This window comes from Colobus angolensis, unplaced genomic scaffold (genome assembly GCF_000951035.1).
Source record: "Colobus angolensis palliatus isolate OR3802 unplaced genomic scaffold, Cang.pa_1.0 Scaffold270, whole genome shotgun sequence".
NCBI classification, from domain to species: Eukaryota; Metazoa; Chordata; class Mammalia; order Primates; family Cercopithecidae; genus Colobus; species Colobus angolensis.
In genome coordinates, this window is record NW_012115933.1 from 3,870,355 (window position 1) to 3,896,641 (window position 26,287).

Sequence of the window (26,287 nt, forward strand, 5' to 3'; positions counted from 1 at the left end):
GCAGCATTGGTCTGGTGAAAACACCTCTGCTATCTCTATCACTTGAAGAACAGGGGATTCTACAGCTTCTACTACCAACCAGCAACTCCAGCAACTAGCTGCTGCCCTGGGAATAATGTGCAGCTGCCATGTACTTCTCTATGTCTCTAGTTTCTATTTCAAAGCATGAGATGCAGGTGTCTGACTGGCAGAGTCTGGGTCCCATGCCTGCAGCCTGGCTGAAAAGATGGCCGAAGACGTAAATATCTAGCATTTTATCCTCCTGTAGGAGGCAGTGGGATATGCCAAGAGAGTAGAGGTGGATTCAGGGCTGGGTGACCAAAAAACAATGGTAAGTGTGAGCAGAAACAATGAAATAAACATCTCCGTAATGAGCTTCCATACGTATGAAATGTTTAAACATATTTTAAACATCAGAGTTTATTAAATTACTATAGATAAAAACTATTCACTCCCACATATGAATATATTCAAAATTCAGAAATAGAAGCCAACTCCCCTCAAATCCAAGATGAAAGAAGTTTACAGACTGGTCAGTAACTATTTTTTAAGCCATTTATTACCTGATGGTCTTGCCTTAATTCCTTTATTTTTTGACCCCAGTCCTGGCACTTACAGTTGCATTATAAACAATTGCCAATATCAACATACACAGGTATGTTTTCTAGTTCAGTGGCTTTCAAAATATGGTCGAGGTTCCCCACAATCCTGTCAGGGAGTCTGTGAGATCAATACTACTTTCATAATATTACTAAAACATTATTTGACTTTTTTTTTTTTTTTTTTGAGACAGGAGTCTTGCTCTGTCGCCCGAGCTGGAGTGCAGTGGCCGGATCTCAGCTCACTGCAAGCTCCGCCTCCCGGGTTTATGCCATTCTCCTGCCTCAGCCTCCGGAGTAGCCGGGACTACAGGCGCCCGCCACCTCGCCTGGCTAGTTTTTTGTATTTTTTTTTTTAGTAGAGATGGGGTTTCACCGTATTAGCCAGGATGGTCTCGATCTCCTGACCTCGTGATCCGCCCGTCTCGGCCTCCCAAAGTGCTGGGATTACAGGCTTGAGCCACCGCGCCTGGCCTATTTGACTTTTTAAATATAAATCTTTCACAGTTGTATAGTGGAGATTTCCAGAGGGTACAAGAGTTAATGGAATGCTTACTTGCATACTCTTATAAATGTCTGTTTTGATTTTTAATACAGTAAATATAAATAGATATGACTCACATAAACAAAGTCTTTTAGTGTCCTTAGTACTTAAGAGTGTAAAGGGGTTCCAAGACCAATAAAGCTTGAAAACCATGGCTCTAGATTAACAATGTAAAGAAATAAACAAAATAAAAACTCACCATGCTACCTCAATCTAATCAGAAATAAAGTGGGCCAGGAGAATCTAAAACAGGAAACATTCATGGCAAGTACCACTTTCCATTTGTGCTACTGTGGTCTTACTAAAACAATTAGAAAATTTGAACTGAGGGTACAGTAAGAGGTACTTCACCTCATAGTACTTGAGATCCACAGATGCTAACTAATGGGAAGTATTCAGTATCATGCAAGAATAAAACAAATTCCCCCTCCAAAGTGGAGGTCCAAAGTGCTAGAAAGCACATGGTGCAAACAGCCTTTGGAGTGAGATAAGCCTGGGTGTGAGTCTAGGCTCTATCATTTGCCTGCTAAATATCCTTTACCAAACCCCCTCCAAGGTTTACTTTCCTTATTCGCCAGGGGGCTTGTCACGGCCCCACTTTACTGCTTTCAGCGTGGCTTAGAACTAACGGAAAACATTAATCAGAAATGCCTGTTTTAATCTCAGCCTACTCCCTAACCTCTGCTTCACATTCTTGTGGCTTGGTAACAACTGAGGATCTGAACTGCAGCCTTGTGATCTATTTAACCTGTAAGATATCGCTTGAGAGTTCTTGCTTCAGATCTCTTGCCTTCTTGCTTTTATTGCTAGCCCCTTTTCCTGACCATAACCTCCAAAGACATCATCATTTTTTTTCTTTAGTCTGTCCTTTTATAGAGGAAAAGGGGAGTGTCTGATTTCTGTTAATCCTGACTCACAAGAATGAGGGGAATCACGATGTCAGAATCCTACATATTCACAGTGAGCACGTGGAGGCCAACTCCTGTCCCAAAGATTCAGCTAACAAGTAGCTCCCAGAACCAACTGAGTAGTCGACTGTGCCCAGAGGGGATGTGGCAAAAATGCGTTCTCATTCATGAGTGGCCCGGGAGGGGGCGGGTATCCTCTCCAAATTGATATTTCACAGCTCTGAGCTTGTAACAGTTTACTCTCTATATAACCATAGCAAAATCCTCTTGGTTTTTGTGTCCCTGCAATGTCTCCAAGTCTGAAGTCCCCCACGGAAACATGGAAGAGTCTCAACAATTCTGCCCTCTAAAACTAGCAGCAAACAATGCAAGAATGAACAGAGGAAAATATCTGACCTAGCATGGTGCTTATTTTGTGATTTTTTTCAGCCTTAATTTCCTTAACTTCTTCCTTCCTTCCTTTTTCTTTTTTCTTAAAATAGGGTGTGTGTGTGTATGTGTGTGTGTGGCAAAGTTCAGAATCCTGACCCATTTTCATCCACAGAGAAATATTTTCCAGAATTCAGAAAGGAGGTGACTATCAGGCAGCGAACGGTCTCCTAAGAGACTCAGCATACAGTAAAGAGCCAGCGAGACCATTACCCAAACATGCCATTTTCCCCCAGGCACTTCTTTTGACTTGAGTGCCCTAGTGACCTGGATAAGGAGATGTGGCCCACTGGCAGTTAAGAGAGGACAGAGTACCTTATACCTCCTCCTGGAGTCTCATTTCTAATTGGCCAAACCAACAGCCACTGGGTTAGTGGTCATGTTTTCCAGGAAGAATATGGTGCAATTTACTCAGTTGGAGATAGATAAAGAAAATTATTATAACTGAGCCTATAGGCTTCAATGACCTCATCTAATTTAGATAAAGGGAGGTAAAGGGTCATTCCCAGTTCTAAATGACAGAGACACAAAGAAGGATCTCCTGAGTCACAGTCTTACAGATTGAGCCCTACTTCAGGAAAAATAAATAAATCTAGGCCCACCCTTCATTTCCCTTTTGAAGGATTTTAAAAATTCAGACGTCAAAAGCAAAGATTACATTGATTTGTTTTCACACTTATCTTCTGTAATATCTGCAATCAGCAATATGCTGTGACCTAGATGATACATTATCTGTACTAAAATATTGATAAGATAAAAATGAAATGATCATAATATTAGAAATAGCTTTTATTGGATTTTTTCCCCATAATTATAAGTACGATATATGATCATTTACAAGGTGCCAGGTCTGTTATTTTTAGAGGTATATTCCACATTAAATATACCAGTCACAACAGAATGGTTTCTATCAGATCAATGAGCAAGAATGCAGTTGTTACAGGAAAGATGATTAAATAAACCACTCCTGATGTATGTGTTAAATGACTTGGAGGTAGATCTAGGCTACTCTGAGTGCAAGCAAGTCACACACTGGGCCATAAAATAATTATTTTGCATAGCGTAATACAAACTTTTTATCCAGCCACCAAGATGAAGTGGTTCGGTGCCCTTAGCATGAAGAGCTCAGGTTTGGGGACTATATACTACTTTAGGAGGATCCAGTTTCTATCACTAGTCGGGAGAGTTATAGCAGCTTATTTAACCTTTCTGTGCACCTTAGCTTCATCTATTAAATAGGGCTAACAACAGCTTTCCAGAAGAATTTAACTAAAGCTTAAATGAGGTAATATATAAAAGTTCCATTATAGTTCCCAGCTTGCAGGAAGAAACTCAAAGAAAATCAGTTCTTTCTCGCAGAAAATGTTGGAAAGGTGAGGTTAATGACCTCTGCTAAAAGTTGACTTCTATTACAGATATCAGATGGTTGGTTGATGTGTAACTACTTGTTTCTTTGCAATGAGCTTTTGACAACAGTTATCTATTCCCCTAGCCACCACTACTTCTTCCTCGCCAGCAGGGCCCAGTCCCACTAGAGATAGTCACTTTCTCAGTCTGCCTTGTAGTCAGGACTTGGCTGGTTGGCAGGCGACCAAATATCAGACAATGAGACCTGAGGGGAAATCTGTTGGGAGGATTCTGTGAGAAATTTCCATCTCTAATGCAAAGAGACATCCTAGGGAATATAGGCCTTTTCATCAGCTGAACATGTGACTTCACATAAGTCTTAAAGGCAGCAGCCATTTTGCAACCTAGAAGGGTCAAGCCCAAGGACAGCCAGCGTCTGGAGGATGGCGGAGCCCAAGGGTGGAATGAGCCGGGCTCCTTGCTCACATGGCTGGGCTGCTGATCTTACCCTGCAAACGTTCTCTTCTAAAGTGTTATTATATACGATTTAAAATGCCATTACATAAGACACTTAGGATTCTGTAATATGCTCCCTAATTAGTATAGGATTCCTCTAGAAATACAAGAAAATCTTTAGCTATATGAATCCCATGACAAAAGAGGTGATTCTGAATAGTAAAATAGTAAACAATAATAATAAAATATTGTGAGATTTAAATATTTTTGAAGGGAAACAGTTCTAAGATATATTATTTACTCCTTAACTTAATATAGAAACATTAACCTTTTCTTGATAATTCAACATTTTATTTCAATGTACCTGCCAATAACAATGCTTCCCTCCATTTCTAATTTGCTCCATTTAATCTGTCATTCATTTAGAAAAAAATCAATTAAGAGGCAACTTATTTACTAAACTTCTTGACTTCGGTCTTTTTCCTCCTTTAATCTATTTTCTCTCACTGATAAAATTATTTGAGACTATTTATGAATTAAAGTGTAGACTGGGTGTGCATCAGGAGAGATCTTCTGTGTGAACCACCTGCTGGTTACAGTGAATGTGCTACATGATTTCTAATTTTGCTGCTCAAAAAGCCTTTTATCTTACTTGTTTTTTTCCTAGACTGTCTTCTAGGTAAGAGTGAGCTGAATTCTGAGCAGGTGAGGTACTATGTCTCCTTCAATAGAAAAAGATAGCAAAAACAAACAAACAAACAAAAAACGAGGCTATATAATAACAACAGGTACCATTAACAGAATGCTTTCCTTCCCTGGCTAATGGATGCATGAACGCACATGATCTCAGTTAGCCTTTTCCAATAGGAGGCAGTTGAGCCTTGGGATTAGACACGTAGTCTCCAGGGTTAGGACATGTGAATTCAAATTCTGGCTCCAGGAACCACTAATTGCAGAATTGCAGCTTCCCAAACTGCAAAGGAGGCTGATAATTGTATCTAATGAATAGAGGTACTGAGAAGGTGAAGTGAGATAATGCTTGTAAAACATATAGCACAATGCTTGGTGACAGTAAACACTCAACAAATGATTACGACCATGATTTCCATTTTACAGATAAGAAAACTAAAGCCTAGAAGTGATAAGTAACTCAAGCAAATGACAGAGCAGGGACTCCAGATGCACAGGGGTCCAGAGCTCATACTCACAGTCACACAGCAACACTAACGACTGGCCTCTCACAGTAACTGGGAAAATCCGAGAGAAGGTCACATCCTTGGGCCTTGGACAAGAATGACAAAATTTACTGTGGAAATGAAGATTTCAGTTCAGCATTACAAATATCTGATTCATAATCTCCTCCCTGCCAAAGAAATAAAAGGAAATTCATTCCCTTCAACTTTTTTTTTTTTTTTCTGGAGAGGGAGTTTCACTCTTGTTGCCCAGGCTGGAGAGCAATGGTGCAATCTCAGCTCACTGCAACCTCCACTTCCTAAGTTCAAGCGACTCCCCTCTTTCAGCTTCCCAGGTAGCTGGGATTACAGGCATGGGCTACCATGCCTGGCTAATTTCGTATTTTTGGTAGAGACGGGGGTTTCACTATGTTGGCCAGGCTGGTCTTGAACTCCTGACCTCAGGTGATCGACCCGCCTCAGCCTCCCAAATTGCTGGGATTACAGGCATGAGCCACCGTGCCCAGCCCCCTTCACTTTTTTTTATCGGCAGAATGATTTAGTGTCTGTGGACTAACTACATGGTATATATAGTTAAGAAATTCAAATCCAAAATTATTCTATCTAGATACAGTTCAATTCAAAATATTTGCTGGTTTTTAAAATAAATTCTACATTTTTGTGGTATATGAAAGGCATTTCACATGCTCATCAATGTACTCATTTTAGATTCTTTTCTAAATGTGATGATTCAATTAATATTTGCATTACAAAACACTTGGCAAACGAATTTGAGGTGCTGGAGAGAGATTCACATTTGTACACAGATATTTTTTCACCATAAATTCATATGAACTTGCTAACTGTGCTCTCTTCCTGTTAAAATACTTAAAATTCCTGGAAACAATGCATTTCTAAAGGTAAGCTACCCATAAGGCACTAAACTTTAATGTACATTTTAATGTACTTCCTTTTTTACTGCAATTTGCTTTTAAGAAAATACTATCCAAAAAATACTTAGTTCAATGAAGTATGAGTCACAAATAAATGTTTTAAATAGCATCATTTTCCTGCCTGCCAGTTGCCTGAAAGCTCAGAAATGGAGTTAGTCCTTGGGCATTATTAATCCATTTTATTTAATTTTCATAACTTTCTTAAGGACAGTAGTTTAACAAAATGAAGTGAGTCCAGCACTATTATTCAAAAGCAAAAGAGGGCTATCCTGAAGTACTTCTCATTCACTGCTTCTCCAGTGTTCTCCAACCATAAGAATCTTAACTGTCCCAATGGAGGCTGTATTCCAGTGTTCTCCAACCATAAGAATCTTAACATGTCCCAATGGAGGCTGTCTTCGTATGTTTGGTTGTGCACTGGACAATCTCTTCAATGCAGTAGGCAGAAGCAGAAAAGACAGTTTCCTTCTTAACTTTTGCTGGTAATCCATTTTAAAGAGTTTTCTTGAAGAGTTCCTTATTCTGGCAAAGTTGTTAGCAAGTGGTCTTCTGCTGTTTCTATTTGCTCACCACTCATTCGCTTCCTACCTTCCTACCCTAGAGCTGACATCCCCCTGATTTTGATGCCATGTTCCCTCTGAGAGTGGTTCCTGGATAACCTGCTTGCATTACAATGACTTGGTGAAGGAGAGGTGTGCTGGCCACACACACAGACACACACACACACAGACACACACACAAACCCCACAGATTTCTAGGCCCCACTGAATCAAAATTTCTGGGAAGGGTGCCCCAGTGATCTCTAGTTTTTGTCAAGCAGCCCAGGATGTTTTTATGCACACTAAAACTTGAGACTCACTGCATTAAACAGTTACAAACCCCCACAAAGCACCTGGCCCTGAGCTGCTGAACATTCCCTATTTAAAATCAACTCCTGCCTCGGCCTCTCTGAAGTGGAGGTGTTTCCTTTCTCCTCCCTCAGCCTGAATCTCAAATATTAATATTCCATCTTTTTCTCTTGATACATCTTTATTCTACAAGACACTTTTTTTTTTTTTTTTAAATTGTGGCTTCGGCTTAATTTGAGCTTTAGCATTGTACCTTCAAATGTCCTCCATCCATTTCTACCAGGATACCCAACTGTGATTTTTCATTCAATACAGTCCAAGGCTAGATGGATCTTTCCTATAAATATTGATAGCGCCAAATAAATTTATTCATTCATTCATTTATTCAATGTTACTTATAAAGCCCCTACTTTGTGCTTTTATGGATCTTACACTCTGCTAGGGGCCAGGAATGGGGCAGAAAGGTGTAAAAATAACCAACAATTATGTACACAATTATCTAATAAAGATTGTGGTAACTGTGACAAAGATGAAATACAGAAAACAATGAGAGTTATCCATTTTTTTGGCAAAAATACCTTGTAAGTGATAGTGTATCCTTCATAATGTATCAGGAGACATATGTTATTGATTTGTTCAACTATTAATGATAATCTTGATATTTGTTTAAGTTATATCAGTCAGGTTCTCCCCAATACTATTTTTCTCTTTACAATTGAAAAGTATCTTGTAGGGAGACTATGCAAATATACCATTGCCCACTAATTTTAGCATCCAAAGATTTTTTTCCCCGAGACAATTATTGTGGTGTTTGAAAGTGGCTATTTTTCTATTTCCATTATTCCTTCTATAATTATTAGTTCAGTTGACATTCTTGCTTGAAAGTTGTTTAATTTTTACATAGAATTTTTAAAATTTAAGCTTTCAAGTGGACCTATTTTCTTTATGGTATCTAGGTTTCTCAACATTCTTTAAAAGGTCTTCAAATAAATATGTCTACCAATCTTTTCTTCTGGTACTTCTGTGGTTGGCCATTTTTGGATAAATATATTTGATCCGTGTGGAATTTATTTTTATGTAAGGAGTGAAAGAAGAATATGGACCTTTCTTGACTGCTAGGCAGAATGGCCTTTTCCTTCTGCCTCAATTATAACTGGGAATTGACTCCAGTTATCTAAAATATACTTAACTTAATTCCCAACTCTTCCCAACAAGGTGATCTGGCCGAACGAGGCACTTAGTACATAATTATTAAATGCAAATACTCTGGAAGCGATGGATAAAGTCACAGAGAAGAGAGGAATTGGTAGCCCAGAGAGGAAGCAAGTACGCAACACTGGAATGAGGAAACCCTTGTCCAAACTGAAGAGCAATGAAAGAAATGGAGAAGGACAAACAGTTATTGGGGAAGATTCTGAGGAAAAACCACATAACTTGGAAGCTAAGTGGCCGTAACGAGATACAGAAGCATAAATAAGCAAAGATATTGTAAATGTTGACATCTAAAAGAATTGGAGATGGTGATGCTTCTGACTTCACTATCAGAAGGCGAAGAATTGTCTCTTTCATCTCCATGGATGGTACCAACATCAAGTCACTTACACAAAATCTGGCAAACTCTGATATTAGCAATCCTGCACCTACCCTTTCCCTTAACCCCACATCCAATCTACCATCTGCATGTGCAGACTCAGATTTGCCCTCCAAAGCATCTCTCAAAACTTCAGGTTTTCACCATCTTTGCGGGGAGGCTCTTTAATGTACACCCCACCTTTTTCTCTGCCTGCACTGCTAGAATTGCCTTCTAATTGTTGTATTTGTTTCTGTCTTGCTCCCCTTCGATTAACTCTACCTGGTGAAGAATCTACCTGTGGTGATCTTTAAAAAATCTGATTCAGATATTGCCATTCCTTTGCTTAAAGTACTTGAATGATGTTCTATTGCTGTTAATATCCTATATCCTTAATGAGTCCCACAAAGCTGGGTCTGACCAGACTGCCTCCTTAGAGCCTTCTTTCACACCACCTCCTCCACTGGCTTCTTTCAGTTGCTGAGATGCACTATGCAAAGTCAATGCAAAGGCACTCCATCCTCAGTTCACACTTCCACTTTCTACCCATCTTTCCAGTGTTAGCTTAAGCATCTCTTTTTCAGGCAAGTTATTTTTGACCACCATCAGACTAGGTCACTCTCTTGATTACATACTCATGATGAAACATCAAATAAACCCAAATCAAGGTATTTTCTATGAAACAATCAGTCAGCGCTCTTAAAAAGTGTCAAGATCACGAAAGACAGAAAGACTTAGGAACTGTTGCAGATTAAAAGAGACTAAGGAGGCATAACAAATGAATTCAATGCATGATCCCCGATAGAATCCTTGCCCAGAAGGACTTCGGTGAAATTTGAATAAGATCTGCAGATTAGACAATAGTACTGTATCAGTGTTAATTTACTGGTTTTGACAACTACTGTGGTTTTGCAGGTGTTAATATTTGAGGAATATGGGTAAAGGTTGTATAAAAGCTTTGTGTACCATTTCCAAAATCTTTTGAAAGTCTAAAATTATTTTAAAGTAAAATATTTTGTAAATGCTTGAATAGTACTTTTAAAAACCTTTCAACAAGTAAAAGAACAAGAAAGTTTGCACCACTGACAGCTATAATATCTATTTTCTCTAAACTATGGGGATCATTTGCATAACAGTAAGAGAGAGTTGAGTAAAAGTGGGCAAGTGACATGAGCAAGTAATAAGAGAAATATAAACAGTTAAGTCACAAGAAATAAACATCTAAATTCACTAGTAATTAACAAATTGAATTTAAGCCAGGTATTTAACGTATTTGATTGATAAAATTTACGTGATTGGGCCAACTCAATATGGATGAGGATTGAAAAAACTGTCAAGTTTTAAAATAATATGCACTCATGTTGACTAAGCAATTCCAATTCTAAGATCTCCCCATAGATTTCCCTGACTGTTTAATATATACACACACACTGCGGCATGATTTTAACATATTAAAATTTTGGAAATAAAAATAAATAGCCATCAAAAGAGGAATATTGAAAATAAATAATCTCTATAGCATATGAAGCTGTTAGAAATGACTTACATCTATTTGTACTGAACCAGGATGTCATCCAAGTTAGAGCATTAAGTGAAAACAGCTAGCTATGGAATAACATGTAAAATATAGCTCCATCCTTGTAATATGAATACACATGTATTCATTACGTATACTGGAATTTTTCAAGAAACAAGTCTGGAACAACATTTACTGAATTTTTCTCAGCTGTTGTCTCAACGGTGGGATCATGAGGGATTTTCACTTTTTATTTGTTGCTATACAATTTGTTGTAAGTATGTATCACTTTGTAATCAAATTACACTTTTTTTAAAAAACCTACAAGTTTTGAATAGGTTGCCCCGAATTTGAGAATCCTAGCCCTGCCAATTTCTACATGTGTAAATTCTGGTATATTACTTAACTCTCTGAGTCTATTTCTCTGGTCCAAAGTTAAGAATAATTGAGGTTTCCTTGCCTCACAATATTAAGGTACTGGTAGTTGTAGCAATTATTCAAGGACCTCCCAAATCCTGGCCTGAGGCTGAGCTGGGTGGCCTTCATGTACACACCATAACATCAATAGCAGAAAAAAGCAATTTACCCAAAAGCTATAGACCTTCAGGAATACAGAGTTGGAGAACCCTACTGCATAAACCCTTGAAGGTCAGTCCTACCAAATCCTGGGCCCCAAGTCCTCACCCTTGTTTCTTTCTGCCTTTATGGTGACCAACCAGCCTGCTTCACCCACCTGTTCCTTGATCCTCTCTTTCTGGACCAGGTACTGTGTGTCTCTAGCTCAGGTGTGCACTTGTTTGCATCCAGTTAGTCCCCAACTCAAAAACTGCACTGCAGCAACCCAGTGCCTGCCAGAAGAGATCTAAACCCTCATCAGCCCTTCAGTGGCCTCTGTTATCTGAGCCTTTCCCCTTCTCTGTGTCTTCCACTACTCACTAATATGTCTTCTCTTACATTCCTTTGATCAAAACCATCTCTGCCCTATCCAAGTATCTGCCACTCAGAAGAATGTACATTATCTCTAAAAATTCCCACCAACCCTGTGGTTTCCTCATTCCACCCATCAAAAGATAGATCATATTAAGACTAGGAAAGGCAATACATCGTACCTTCATAAGAACTCCAAGACAGCACTGACATATATGTTATTACATGAAAATGTCTATCGAAATCAGGAGGAACAAATGCTCAAAACATTAAAGTAGAAGAAAGAATTTGAATATAAGATTAGATTTAGCTCTTAAGTAGATTCTTCTCAAAAGGGTGGTTTACTGAGCACCTGCATCAGAATCTCCTGAGAAGACTGCCAAAAGGAAGGCTACTGGGCATGGTGGTTCATGTCTGTGATCCCAGTACTCTGAATGGTTGAGGTGGAAAGATCACTTGAGCCCAGAAATTCAAGATCAGCCTCGGCAACACAGTGAAACCTCATCTCTACAAAACAAGTATTTTTAAAAAATAGCTAGGTGTGGCAGCACACACCTTTAGTCCTAGCTACTTAGAAGGCTGAGGTGGGAGGATCACTTGAACCCATGAGGTCAAGGCTGCAGTGAGCTATGATCACACCATTGCATTCCTGCCTGGGTGACAGAGTAAGACCCTTGTTTTAAAAAGATAAAAAGGAAGGCTGCCAGGCTCTACCCAAATCTTTTGAATAATCGTCTCTAGGGGTGGAATGGAGGACATTTTCTTATTTTGAGCCTAGTTTGAGAATCACAGCCCTAGTTACCTAAGTTATTCAATAATATTGTATTTGACAAAAGAAAAATAACTAAGTGTGCCATAAGAATACGATAGTTATATTTCTTTCAAGATCCATATTTTAATTTATTGAATTTTTCATGAATTGAAAAAAAAAAGTTCTAAACCCACCAATGATTTTGAGTGATTTTCATCTTATTTATTAATTTATTTATTTAGCTTAAATACTTTATAGATTAAGTAAGCAGTTTCTTTGCCCAGGTTAACAGGAACATTAGCCTAGGAAGGGCATATTTCAGGCCTCTCTTTCCCAATCTCGTTCCATCCACCATGTCCATTTGTTCCTATAGTTAAAGAAAACTTATCTTGTGGAACAATTTATAAACCAACCTTTCAAGGACAGAACAGATTGGGAAAAGAGCCAGAGTCAACCCACCAGAAGACCGAAGCATGGGCCCAAAGGCAGAACGACTTCTCTGTATTTCTAGTGTTAAATGATAGCTGTAGTGACAGGATAAATAGAATCACAGGGTCCTTAGATGAGCCAAATTTAGCCATAATCATCATTCCTGGCTATAGTTTTTCCTACACTTTTAATTAAAAGTCCATAGCTGATGAGTGCACTAGCCAGGCAAGTTTGAAATGTAACACTCTCAAAGTGAACCCGCACCTGAGCCTGTCTCTGAACACAGGCAAATGCAAAACAGGCAGGCAGGGTTCACAGGGAGCTAGAAAGGGTTAAAAATGAGTCATCACTGGCTTCCTGTTTCTAAATTAACCCAGAGAAGCATCAAATCACACAATTAAAATGAATAATTCCTGATGGACCTCTTAACAGTTATCTCTTGCATGAGCTTTTGCTGAATCTGGTTTAGTTACTGTGATGCCACTGAAACCTAAGTATCGCAACAGTTTAAAAAACAAAGAGCCAAATTCACCAAATCTCAAATTCTTTCACCTTTAATCAGATTTAGACTCATGAAATTTAAAATGTTTCTTTAAAAAGAATTGAACTTTTGTCAAATAATATAATGTGTAATTTACACAAAAAGGTAAATTAAAGGATGCAGAGTATATTTTTAACAGTAAGATTTCAAAATTTCCATCAACAAAATTATTAGTGTTTTATATTTGCATGCTGGGTACTGAGGATAGCGACTGGAGCAAGAAAAGTGGGGGCTTGCCCTCATGGCACTTCAGGGTTCCAACCATCTCCAAAGTAATCTATCATCTTCAATGTAAAATCAGTACCCAGATGATTGCTTGTTTTCCTTGACGTTTTGGTATTTTGTAAGCAATGCTTTTATTAAGTTCTTTATTAAAAAGTGTTCCAATTTGCGTTTTCACATATGCTTTAAAAAATTGATTATTTTGTTTTTGTTTTGCCTAACACTGTTGGCATACGCAACACATGTATCTCTCCTTATACTCAATGATTCTTTGCTGGAGGCAAATGCAACTTTATACAAGACCAAGAAAAAGTTTCATCTACTTAGAAGAAAACAATACTAGCTATAGATTTCTGAGAGTTATAAGAACAAACGTTTATAAGAATTAATGCAATAAAGTCAAAATACAGGAATCAGTGATGGCAGATTCCATCCTAAAGCTCTGAAGGAGTTAAGAATTGCTTAGTCTTCACTGCCACAGGAGTCTTCCCACCTATAAATAAAATCTGGCTTCTTATAATTAGACATAATTACTTCAACAAGTCAAAGAACAACTAAAACTTGCTTTGCCATTACTCTATAAAATATACTGAATACGCTGAATTAAAAGATGGTTAGAAATGTCATTCTCACTCCACCACAGCTTACAATGGGAGATATCTGAGACTCTGGGAGTGTGGAGGTAAGTGGATGGCATGTAAGTTTTTCAGAATACTAAAACTTGCCCCAGAATCTGATACATTACATGAGGCAGGCATAAGAAGCCTTGAGTATAAGGAGAGACATGAGTATTGTATATGCCAACTGTGTTAGGGTGAAGATCCAGAAAATAATCCATTTTTAAAGCATATATGAAAACACAAATTAGAGCACTTCTTAATAAAGAAGTTAATAAAAACATTACCTACAAAATACCAAAACATCAAGAAAAAACAGTTATAATCCGGCTACTAATTCTACATTGGAGATGACAGATCTACATTGGAGAGGATTGGAACACTGAAGCTCCATGAGGACAAGCTCCTACTTTTCTTGCTCCAATCAGTATCCCCAGCACCCAGTATGCAGTATAGGAGACAGGGATCCATACAAGTCAGGACAAGAGGTGTTGGAGTCATATTGCCTGGGTTTGATGGCCAGTTCTATCATTTACCAGCCTATGATGCTGAGCAATTCACATAGCTCCTCTGTACATCCATTTTTAAAATCTGCAAAATGGTACTTAGGCATAAGGTTGTTTAAAGAATAGTAACAAGAATAACAACGAACACATATAGCACTTAATTTTGTGCCATTGTTCTAAACACTTTGTATTTACAGCTATTTATTTAGCCCTCCCTAAAACCTTCTGAGATAGAAACTAATGTTTCAATTGAAAAGCAAGGAAACTGAGACTCACAGAAGTCAGTAACTTGTCCAACGATGCACAACTAGAAAGTGGGGGGAAAAAATCCTGTTTCCAACCACTCCATCACCATTGAGATAAACTTGTGTTAAAGCAGTACAGTGCCTGGCATATAACACATCTTCAGTAATGAACAGCTATTAATAAATATTTGTCAAATGTTTGCAAGATTCTAAGGTTACACCAGGGCTCCACAGCAAAGAATGCTGTAATTCACTGGTGATGTCCCTGTGGGTGTGGAAGGTATTAGTGATCACACTTGTGCCACAGGTTTTCAATCTCTTTCACATAAAACAAAGAATCCTGATATCTGCCTGAGGTTTTCTTTTCTCCATTGCAGTGGGATCTGAGATCAGGCTGTCACCATCAGACACTGGATTGTCGCCTCCACTCGCTAACACTAATCCACTCTCCACCCAACTGCCAAAGTGTTCTTCTGACCAGATGCTTTTCACAACTGCTCCCTTTCAAGGAACCTACAACTGGCTACCACCTCATATCAAAATTCCTCCCCCAGCTTTCAAGGGCCTTAATACGACATGGAGGAAACCTGCTTTTAACTCCTGTTCAAGTGCTCAAGAGCCTACTTATCAAATAAATACTTGATAGGAATGGCCACGTTTCATTATGCAGAGAATAGCAGTGTTTGTGCTACTTCAGAACAGTGATAAGCAGTTTTTCATTTTACATAATATTTTAGTTTTATGTATTTATCTTTGGACATAGCCCAATTTTTAAAAATAAATTGAGAATCTTATTTTACTTTTGTTCAGGATGAAACAAGCTTGATCAGAGAAGGACATAAAAGGAAGAATTTCAAGAATAAAATTTGTATTATTATTACCCACTAGAAAGCTAATATCCAGGTAAATTTCAGATATCTTTCTAATCCGTCATCCTGAAACTGGAACCTGAATAACCGGGAGACTTTCTAAGGATGGGAGATGGAAAGTCAGAATTAAAATAAACAAAAAAAAAGGAGTCATAACACCCTTAATATTCAAGACAATGGACCCATTTCCAAAAGAGTACCTTGAAAGGTTAACTAGAGCAAATCAAGACATAAGAATTACTGGTGTTTATATCAGTGGGCTTCTTTTAATAAACACAAGTTACTAAGTAACCACCAGTCTAATTTAATGTCTCTAAGCCAACCCCATCAATGGAAAAAATAACATGGATTTAATTTAAAAGTTAGAGAATCAAACATGTGTTTTGAAGACTCAGCAATATGCCAAATGTTAAACTGGCCTGTCCACTTGACATGCAGAGATGCAAGACTGTACTAGAAGTTAATCTGATTTGCTTAGAAATGCAAATAATTTCTGACAAAAGCCACATCCAGATGTAGCTACATCCAGATTATTCCTGAGTTGAACATTCTGATGTCAACTCAGGATTTCTGAATGTACATTCACACGTTCAACTGGACAGTTCACATGTTCAGATAGCTGGAATAAGCAAATCAACAGGTACCAACAGTATTTTTTGTTTGTTTTTGTTTTGCTTTCGAGAGTTTTGTTTGTTTTTGTTTTGTTTTGATTTTATTATTGTTTCTACAATCGAGGATGTTGGCCTTCTTAGTTGATTATATGAACTAGGATTCAATTTGATGAAATGTTTGGTGACCCATATAAAGTTATGATTTAAAAAATCAATAGCAAAAGAGGTGATGTAGTTTGGTTAGGAAGACAGTCTAAAATTTTTCATTTATTTAAATATTTATCAAAGAGCTGCTATGCATCAGCCCTAAGGAATGGAAAGCTGGCTCTAATATCTTCAGGGATAACCATGAGTCATTTCCTGTAGTTTCAGTTGAAGCCATCTATAAATCTTTCATAAGGTCAAGAAAAAGATAGTAGTAGTAGACAGAATCACAAATCCAGTAGATTAATTAAAATGTCTCTAATTGGTAAATGTACCCACCAGGAAAGCACCTAGCACTTCCTGGACGGAATCTACATTATTTTCTCTCACATTCCTTCTACTTCTCATGTTTGGGGCAAGAATTATCAGCCTTCTTTTCTTGTAAAATGCAATCTCATTTCTTGGATTGTAGCAGTAAATTCTTACAGCTGAGAAGGGTCCTAAAGGAAGGAAATGATCAAATGGTGTTAAGTCCTATGTGCTGAAACTAAGAAGAGGGAACTATTATTAACAATTCTTTATAACTATTTTTATCAGTCCTTCTTAGGAACCAACCCCAAAGACACTCTCTCCTCCAGAAGCAGATCTCTCTACTGAGGACATCCTTAGGAAACAGGTCCCTAATTACTCCCTTCAAGTCTCCCACAAACCTTAAGACTCCTATGAAACAGGGAAAGAGTACCAAGAAACAGGCCTTGAAGGTTGAGATAGGGGTAAAGGACTTAGGTTATCTGCCTTATAATTTAAATTTTGGTGCTTGATTTACAGGTGGGGATAAGAAAACAAGTTTCTTCTTGAAATTCCCAAGAAGCAGTTGCTACATAAATTACAGCCAAAGTATATGCAAAAGCAGATTCTCACTGGCAATTTGCTGTATGCGTTTCTGAACAGAAAACAATCAGTCAATTCATTTTCCAGGTAGATTCCAGTAACATTTTACGCCTTTGAATGGAGAAGCTCTCACGCTGCAAGTGGTAAACAAAAAGAGTCTACTGCTCAGCGACATTAACTTGTATTAAAAATAAAGATATGTATAGTGTGGTTACACAATGCCCACTATAATCCAGTGGTAGAGTATATTTTTTGAAGTACAATGTAGCATCCATCCTGAAAATACAAAATTGCTAATGGAAACAAGGTTGGGATAAAAACAAAATACGGTGGCTTAATTTCTGTGTAAAACAACCGTCAAAAGCCACCCTCAAAAATATTGACACGGACAATCAAACATGCAGGTATAATTTATCAGCTGGAACAAATCTACGTTAATGACCTTGACAGGGCCTTAAATCATGAGACCATAAACCAGCATCCTAGTGATATCTATTATGTCTTCGGAAATAGCTTAAAATCCAGGACTTCATGTTATTCTCAGTAATGAGCAGGATGTTTGGAAAGCAGTGTGCTCACTGGGGCTTACTTTGAAAGCTGTCTTTTTTACTTACTACCGAACACAGATTTCCAGGAAGCAAGCCACCCCACCCCACTTCCCAGGCACTTGATTTTTTTTTTTTTTTTTCAAACCTCAAGATTGGGTTCTGTTTCCTGAATTACTTATTCCTTGTATAAATTTTCTTTTAAACTTCAGCAATTATGGCACCTTCGGCTTTGGGGGTATCAGCAGCGTGAGTTGTTTTAGAGGAAGTTCTGAAAAAAATATGTTTTGGAGACATTCCATTTCTTTGTGCATCTCACTGGGGGCTTTAGGTGAAGGCTTTAAGTTATTCAGGTGAGGGGCAATGTCTTAGTCGCTCATAAACGGCACAAAAGTAACATCATCTGGAAAGGCATGGCACCTGTTCGGCCAGAGTAAAGGTCCGTTTTTCTAACCCTCGCCCTTCCCTCCTCCACACCGCGCCGCTAGAGACAGTGCAGTGGTCTCTCCCAAGGTCGACATCATATCCAGGGCTGCAACCCAGGGCTGAACCAGAAAAACAGGCGCACCCATGTATAGGTCAGGCCAGAGTTCCGCCCCGCCACTAGCAGCCAGGGCTTCCTGCCTCCCTATCAAGGTGAAACTAACCCCAAGAGCCCCGCGGAGGGGCGTATGCAGGCGGCGCCGATGGAGGCGGCCGATCGCAGGACTGGCAGGAAGGAAGCGATCAGCCGCCAAAGTGCCTTTTTCCTTCCCCAGGGCCAGCCCGGGACCGGACGCTGCCAGCGGAAGGGCCGGCGCGCGCCAGGCCACGAGGCACACGCACCAGCCGTGCGTACTTCCCCGTCCGGTGCGCGCTCTCACTCAAGCGCGCGCGCTGCTACTCACCAGCAACCCTTGGTGTCCGCAGCTCGCGTGGGACGGCGACTGCGACGGCTGCCCCCGCGCCTGTCGTGTGGCCTTGGCATTCGTCCGGCCGCTGCAACCCGGGCCGCGGTGGCTTTTTCTGGAAGGCGTTGCAGCGGGGTGATACCGGCACCCGGCGACTAGGCGTTCGCTGGTTTGCCTCGGCCGTGCCTCCTCCCCCTTCTCCTGTGCCGACCGATGGAGCTTTGCTGGTTCCACTCGCGCGGGCTCCGTGCGTCGCTCTCCTCCTCACTGTCTGACACCCCAGCGCAGGGGACGAACAGCTTCCTCGCAAACCCACGAGCAGGCCGGCCGACCCCGAACCTTCAGCAGCCGTCCCTGCTGCCGCTGCTGCAGGAAAATAAATTGTCACTGCGATGGTCCCGGCCTCCCCTGCCCCGGCCCCTGGGTGCCGCCTCCGCCTCTGCCTCCGCCCCCTCCTCCCTGGCGGCTGCGGCTTCCCGCATTCTGCAGAAAAAGCTCGCAGGTGGAAGGAAGCAGGGCCCCTGCGGATGGCCTAGAGCGAGAGTGAAGCGGTTGGGTGCCACTTTCGCATCTGAAACCCTGCACGTCTTCTCCCCACCCGGCACCACCTAAAGTCCCTTTTGCTCCACCATCAATTTCACCGAGATAGACAGGAGTGGTGCCTTTGAAGACTGCACAGTACACGAACCTTGATGCAGCTGACCGTTAAACTGTCACTGGAGTCTGGGGAAGGATAGGGTTTTGGTTGAAAATCCCACTCATACCTCATATCAGGAATTCCTTTTGATATTTATCCACAGCTGGCTACGCCCACCATGAAGCACCTTAGTTCTTCCCCCTACCCCCAATTTGTGTGTACTTGGAAAATACGAATTATTAGAATATCTCTTGGATGTTATGTTACTATCACATGCAGTGTTCTTACTGCAGTTCTGGCACTGTGTTAGGCAGTCGGTACACAAAATCTTATTCCATCTGCTACAACCTATATATAAAACGGACTCATTTTTTTGTTTTTGTTTTTTCCATGAACGAGAGACAGAGAAGTAAAATAATTTATCCCAGGTTAATCACCTAGAAAGTAGTAGAAGCTTAAATTTAAACTCTGATCCAATACCGAAAGCTGTTTCTATTGGCTTGACAGGTTCTATTAATTGATAAACATTTTATGAAGGTTGCTGCTGCTGGATGAAATAGAGTCGCTTTTCTTGAGCTTGGTTGGGAGCTTACCTCCAAGTGAGAGAAATGGCTGCAGAGTGGGGTGGGAAAACAGTGGCTTTTCTTAGCCTTTCCTCTGGAAACCAAAATTCCAGCCCTAACTCAGCCACCAACTGAGTTGTTTGGTCTCAGGCATTTCACCTTCTTAAGCCTCATCTTCCTGAATTCTTTTCTTTTAAATGAGGAGGTCTGATTGTTGGAGGCGGCCTGCAGCCTTGATTTTTAAGAAGCAACAGTGTTGTTTTTCTTAGTTTGAAGTTGGTTCCAAATGTTGAAGTTAGGAGATTTCACAGAAATTCAGACTTTCCACATTTTCTGTAAAATTGTAACATCAGATATTCGGTCCAAGGCGAGTTCTAGCAGCCATCAGCTGGAGCTGAATAGCGGGTGTCCCCTTTAGACTGTGAAGACACTCTTCAGTTTTCCACAGTCCCCACCACTCCCATACACCCCCACCTCACTGACATTTGAGAATATGGTAGGCATTTGAGTTTGCAGTATTGGACCAGATAATCTCATGATCTCCCGGACAATTTAAAATTCAGTGATAATTAAGAAGGTTAGCCAGATTCCTAAAAAGCATTATGAAACAAAAAATTCCACAGACATATTTAGAGCGGTCATTGATCCTGGTCTTGCTATGTGGCATCCAAATTCATATAAAAGCCAAAATGGCCCAATACCCACCGTCTCCCACTCGTTGGCAGCTAGAGTACCATCCTGTGACCCAACACCAGCCTCAGAGACTCTTGTACCGTTATTTGAGTCTGGATCATGTGTTTCAAGAAAAAACATTTTAGAAATGTCTCCATTATCTGTGAAGTGGGTTTTGTGTTCAGAGACAGTAGTGCCACAGGTGACACTGTGGCAATGCCAGTGGTGTCCTAAGTGAGCTGTTTGAATGGTGTGATGACCCACCTGTTCTAATTTCAGCTGCTAAGCTTCCCTTCCTGTGGAAGGAGCCTGATTTGCCAAACTTCCTGTCTCTTTGGTGTGCTACTTAATGACTTTCCAATACATTTATCTTCTGATTCAGTCAGCCAGAAATGATTTCAGTGTTGCGACCAAGAACTCTGATATAGCAACTTTAGGTATGATTTAAACTATTTCCCTTTTATTAATTGAGTTAATGAAGAGCAAGCACCAGTGTATTTATACAACTTTTATCTTAGAGAATTTTTAAGTGACCTATAGTTTTACTTGCATTTTTAAAGATTCAATCTCAGTAGTAATTTAAAATCCAGATTTTTGTTTTTGCTCCAGAACCTTCATTTCTCTTGTTTTTGAGAAAATTTTACCCTACTAAACCTTGAATGAAGATTTCAAATCTATATGCAAATACACATAAGCACTCTTATTTTGCAAATGAGAAAATGAGGGCTCAAGTTACAGAATACATGAAGGCAGAGCAGTGAGGAAATCCTGGGCTATTTTCTGATCTGGTAGAATAGGGTTTCGGAACTCCTGAATTCAGCAAGGGTATAATTTGCAAGTAATTACTCCCTTGTAAATCAGAGTTGACCACACTTGTAGTGAAATTCATTCCTGATGGTGTTTACGGGGTTCCACTCCAGTACTGGAAGCTGGACTGGAAACAGTGACCATGTTCCTTCAAGGATCCTCAATAGTGTGCACAGGGGAAGCCTGCTTTCTGAAGGAGCTGAGCTTTCTGTGCTTGTATCTAGATCTTCACAGTGACATGACATAACTTCTCAGAGAGCAGCATGCCACCATTCAGTGATTTTAGGGAGGAAATCAAGTGTCACCGTAGTGTCTGCTGAAGTGTGATGCCTGTTTCTTAGGGAAGCCAATAACTCACTAGAAGCAGGCCCTTCATACCCACGGGTGGACTGAAACTAGGATTTACTCAGCCAGCAGGGACTGGCAGAGATGGTGGAAGATCTAACTGGTGACCATCCTGTTGTTTTACGGCAACATGTGGGATTTCCCGTCCCTTGCATTTTTAAAGGGATGTCGCAGGGCAGAGGATCCAAAGTGTAAGTGGTGACCTGGATAACGACATGCAGTTTTCCATACATCTCATGATATCTGGCCACAAAGACAAGCACATCTTTCCCTTTTTACCTCACTTTGGCCAGCAGTTCCTCTGAGAACTCACGTCTTTCAATGAATCTTGATACATTTCCTTCTGCAACACCCTTTGTTATCTCTATCACAGTTGCTAACATATTTGACTGGATATGGATTATCATATCTAATTAGTAAACTTTATGCTTTCTGGATTCATGATGTGAGAAAAAATGGGCATAGCTTTTGCCACCTGGTTCTAATGCCACAGGAAACAGGATGCTCTCCTGGAGAGAACTCTTTTGATTGGGGCCTCATTTCTTAATGTAGTACAGACTTTGAAAGATTCAGAGCTATTCAGTTTGTAGCCATTTGCAAAAGCAAGAACATAGGTATACTGGTGAACTTCACATCTGGGTTTTTCATCTCTGTCAGTATTTCCAAAGCACTTATATATTTGCTTTTGGTAAATAACATATCCATCAAAATAGTAAATTGTGTGGAGTCTGAGAACCCTTGTAAATGCTCATCTTTCATGAGCTCCATTGCAGATTCCTTAAGATTCGAGTCATAACACAGTCTTATGAAAAGTGGTCCAAACTTATATTCCACCAAACTGACATTTCTGTTTTCTGTATGCTACTTGCAAGTGACATTTTTAGCCAGTTCGACATGGTCCCAGGACTCACACAAATGAAGTAGGATTCTTAACTTCCCCTTCAAGATGAGCTTGTTCTAGGTCAGTTTCTCTTCCAAGTTTCTAAAACAGATTTATTTGGTGCCAGGAAGATTATATGCAACAACCATCTTCTTATGCTGAAATTCTTATGATTTCACAATATTATCTGTAAGTAGATATCTTTTAGCTCCAAGAGGACAGTGGTAGCAGATGGAGGCGGAGTCTCTCATCCCAGGATACACTGAAATCTGCAGTGCTGGCAGAAGAACTTATCTGAAAGACCAAAATGCTGCAGCCTTACTGTCTCAGACTAAACCAACTCCAGACTTTTTTAAAAGATAGGGTTTTTTTCCCCTTACCAGTAATATTAACAAATGTTGCTTATCGATAAACATTTCTTCATTACTGGTGAGGGTCCAGTGAAATCAGCCCTCTTATCTGGTGGTGTGATTTTGCTACACTGCTGGAAAGGAATGTGTCAGTGTGTCAAGGAACGTTCTAAAATGTACTCTTCCCATTGCCCGCAGTAATTCCACTTCTAAGAAGCAATTTATCCTAAGGAAATCTGAAATAAAGAATAAGATTCCTGCACTGAGATATTTATCACCAACTTTGGGTATTAAAATTATATTTATGATGGACTTTTAATGACGTTGAAAGTGCTTATGATACAATGTTAAGCAAACAAGGATACAAAATTGCGTGCATATATATCTCAAGTATGTAAATCTCAAATGGATAAGAATATAGGAGCAAATCCAGGATAAATTATTTAAATGGCCTCCTAGAGATTGGTTATGGGTGATTATGATTGACTTCTTTCTACTTTACACTATCTTTAATTTTTCTATAAAGGACATACTTTCCTTTTATTTTGGAAGGAAGAACATTTAGTAATTAAAAATAAACAGGCCTGGCGTGATGACTCACGCCTGTAATCCTAGCACTTTGGGTGGCTGAGGAGGGTGGATCACGTGAGCCCAGGAATTCAAGACCAGCCTCTAGTAAAAATACAAAAAATTAGCCAGGTATGGTGGTGCACGCCTGTAGTTCCAGCTACTCAGGAGGCAGACATGGGAGAATCACCTGAGCCCGGGAGGCTGAGGCGGCCGTGTGCTGTGATAGTGCCACTGCGCTCCAGCCTGGGCAAAAGAGTGAGACCCTGTCTCCAAAAATAAAAAATGGAAAAAAAGAGAAACCAGATTTGGCAGCCAGATAAATATGAGGTAGAATCTGCCACAGTACCTCATTCATGATGGGTACAATTTAAGTATTCGAGAAAAGGACAAAGGTAAGAATAAAGAAGAGAGGGAGGAAGGAAAGGCACATTATTTCATAAAGAAGAGTGATGAAGTGAGTGATGGTGACTGCCCTGTCATTTGCTTAGTTTATGCCATATCTAGGAATAGGCCATTACATTCTAAATTGGTTCATTAACTAATGCTGTATTTGAGTATTTCCCAACTGATGACAAATGACAAGACATTAATACCTTTCTCACTGAATGGGGAATATGGAGCCAGCTCTCAGATTTTTTTCTGTTTCACAATGTCAGAGCTAGATCTGTTCTGAGAAGCTGGCATAGCCTCAAAGTATTGGTATTCCAGACAAAGAGGACCTTTCCTGCCTCTGACTGGTCTTAATATGGAGGTCTGTCACTCTATCTTTAAGGCACCCCGAAGTCCACAAGCTTGGAGTAATCTCTCATCTCCCCATCTGGCAACGCCCTACTAGGATCTTATTTCTTAGAACTGACGGTACAAAAAGAGAACATTTAGTGTTGAATTTACCTTAATCAAGAGATTAAAACTATTTTCATATACTGTACTGGAGTTGTTTGGTGTATGCACGCAAAGTGGTGTTCTCATTGACTGTTCTTCCTGACACTAGATAGGCTGGAGTCCTTGTTCTTTGTTTTAAATTTAGAATTTCCTGGCTCTGTATTATCTCTAAAGACAAAGCATCCAGGGAAAGAAAAGAACTAGGACTCAAATGATTATATTGGGAAAAAATATCCTTCTCAGAGATTATTATGCACTTAAAAGTATGTATGTCAGAAATTGTTATATTATTGAAAACACATGTTCTTAAAATTCTGGCTTTGTTATTGTTTATACCAGTAGCTCTCAAACTATGGCTCAGGGATCCCTGACAGCCTGTAAGATCAAAACTATTAAAAAAAACCAACAAACACATTATTTGGCTTTTTCACTCTCATTCTCATGGATTTGCAGTGGAATGTCTCAGCTACATGTATGATATCACCACAGCTAGAATGCAAATGCAGATAGGAGAATCCAGTCATCTCTTAAGCCAGACTCAAAAGACATTTGTAAAAGTAGAAAGCAATGACAGTTTTCTCACTAATTTTTGTTTTGGGAAATAAATTGTAATAAAAATGTGAATATTTAGTTTAACACGTCATTAATTTACTATTTTTTAATAAATTAATAAAATATTTTTAAAGTTTTTGCTTTATTTTTCAATGCGGTAAACATGGGTAGATATAACCCATGAAAACAAAAGCTCTCTGGAATCCTCAATCATTTTTAAAGATAGTTTTTAAAAACATAAAGAAACCTTTAGGCCAAAATGTTTGAGAAACACTCGTCTATGCTATTAAAGAGTAGTAAGTTCCAAATAACCTATTATTTTTAGTTGAGGAATTATAACTATGGTTATTTAGCCCATGTCATTAAATGCAGGAAGCAACTGCTTCAAAACTGGAAATGGCAGGCACAGTTGATTTTTTCCACTCGTGATTTATTTTGGTGCTTTCTTCCTGTTACTTTAAACTAAGACAATTTTGTATCCATTGTGTCCCCATATCCAGATACTGAATGAGGTTTGGGAAATACATATAATCTTTTCCTCTGCTGCCATTTACAAATTATCCTGGACCTAATCTACCTGAGGTTATTTTTTCCCATTGGAAAACAGGGAATAGTGGCTCTAGATTGCTCTTAAGGTAGTTATGAAGGAAGTGAAAAAGCATTCTGAAAAATTATAATGTGCTTTGCAGGTATTAATGTAAGGCTTAGTACTAGTAAACATTTCAATATACAGACAGACATTTGATGAAAAATGTAAATTCTCTTTTCTGCTGATATTATTTAACCCCTTCGATTTAGGTACATAAGGCATTGGTGAATGTGGAGCAAATACTAATAGTGTTTGGGGTGTTAGATTTTTTTTAAATACTTTTTTTTGCAGGCTGTTTTACAAATGTGAAATATATGTTTACAAAGGCAGAAAGGTGGAAGGAGACCTGGCGGGAGGTCATAGAACAGCATCTAATCCCCACAATCAAAATATATAAATATACTCTGTAAAAATTGCATCTCCCCTCGGGCTGCTCCAGTGCAATAGAAACCCTTCCATCATGGACTTTTGCTGTTATTTAACAGCTATATAGTAGGTTTGAGCAGCTTCCTTCTACAGAAAAGTGGTAGATATACAAGATGGTACTGTATTGGTATTTAAATTTTCTTTGGTCAGGAAAAAAATTCTGTTTAAAGAAAAATGTGACCACTGGATATTTCACTGAAGTAAGTAATACTATCTTAAAATACAACTCTTAAATTTATCTATGGCTATATCAGCAAAGACATGACCTTTCCAAGGACAAATATTGAAAATTACAAATCCCTAAGTACATATTTGGGCATGTGCTTCTGGGCTTAACACTTAGGCTCATAATGCTGTAACACTATGTCTTAGTCTGTTCAGGCTGCCATAACAAAATGTCACAGACTGGTTGGTTTAAACAGCAGAAATCTGTTTCTCACAGTTCCGGAGACAGAGAAGTCCAAGGTCAAGGTACCTGCTGATT

General features: G+C 39.4%; 1 protein-coding gene across 2 annotated transcripts in view; it reads right to left on the minus strand.

Moving 5' to 3' along the window:
- STAMBPL1 (STAM binding protein-like 1) overlaps positions 1-19,422 on the minus strand; it is a 98,764-nt gene extending 79,342 nt beyond the window's left edge. For both annotated transcript variants that reach the window (XM_011947876.1, XM_011947878.1), the window contains exon 1: positions 18,528-19,422. The gene's annotated coding sequence lies outside the window, so the exon portion shown is untranslated. The remainder of the gene's footprint in view (positions 1-18,527) is intronic.
- Positions 19,423-26,287: the final 6,865 nt, after the last annotated feature.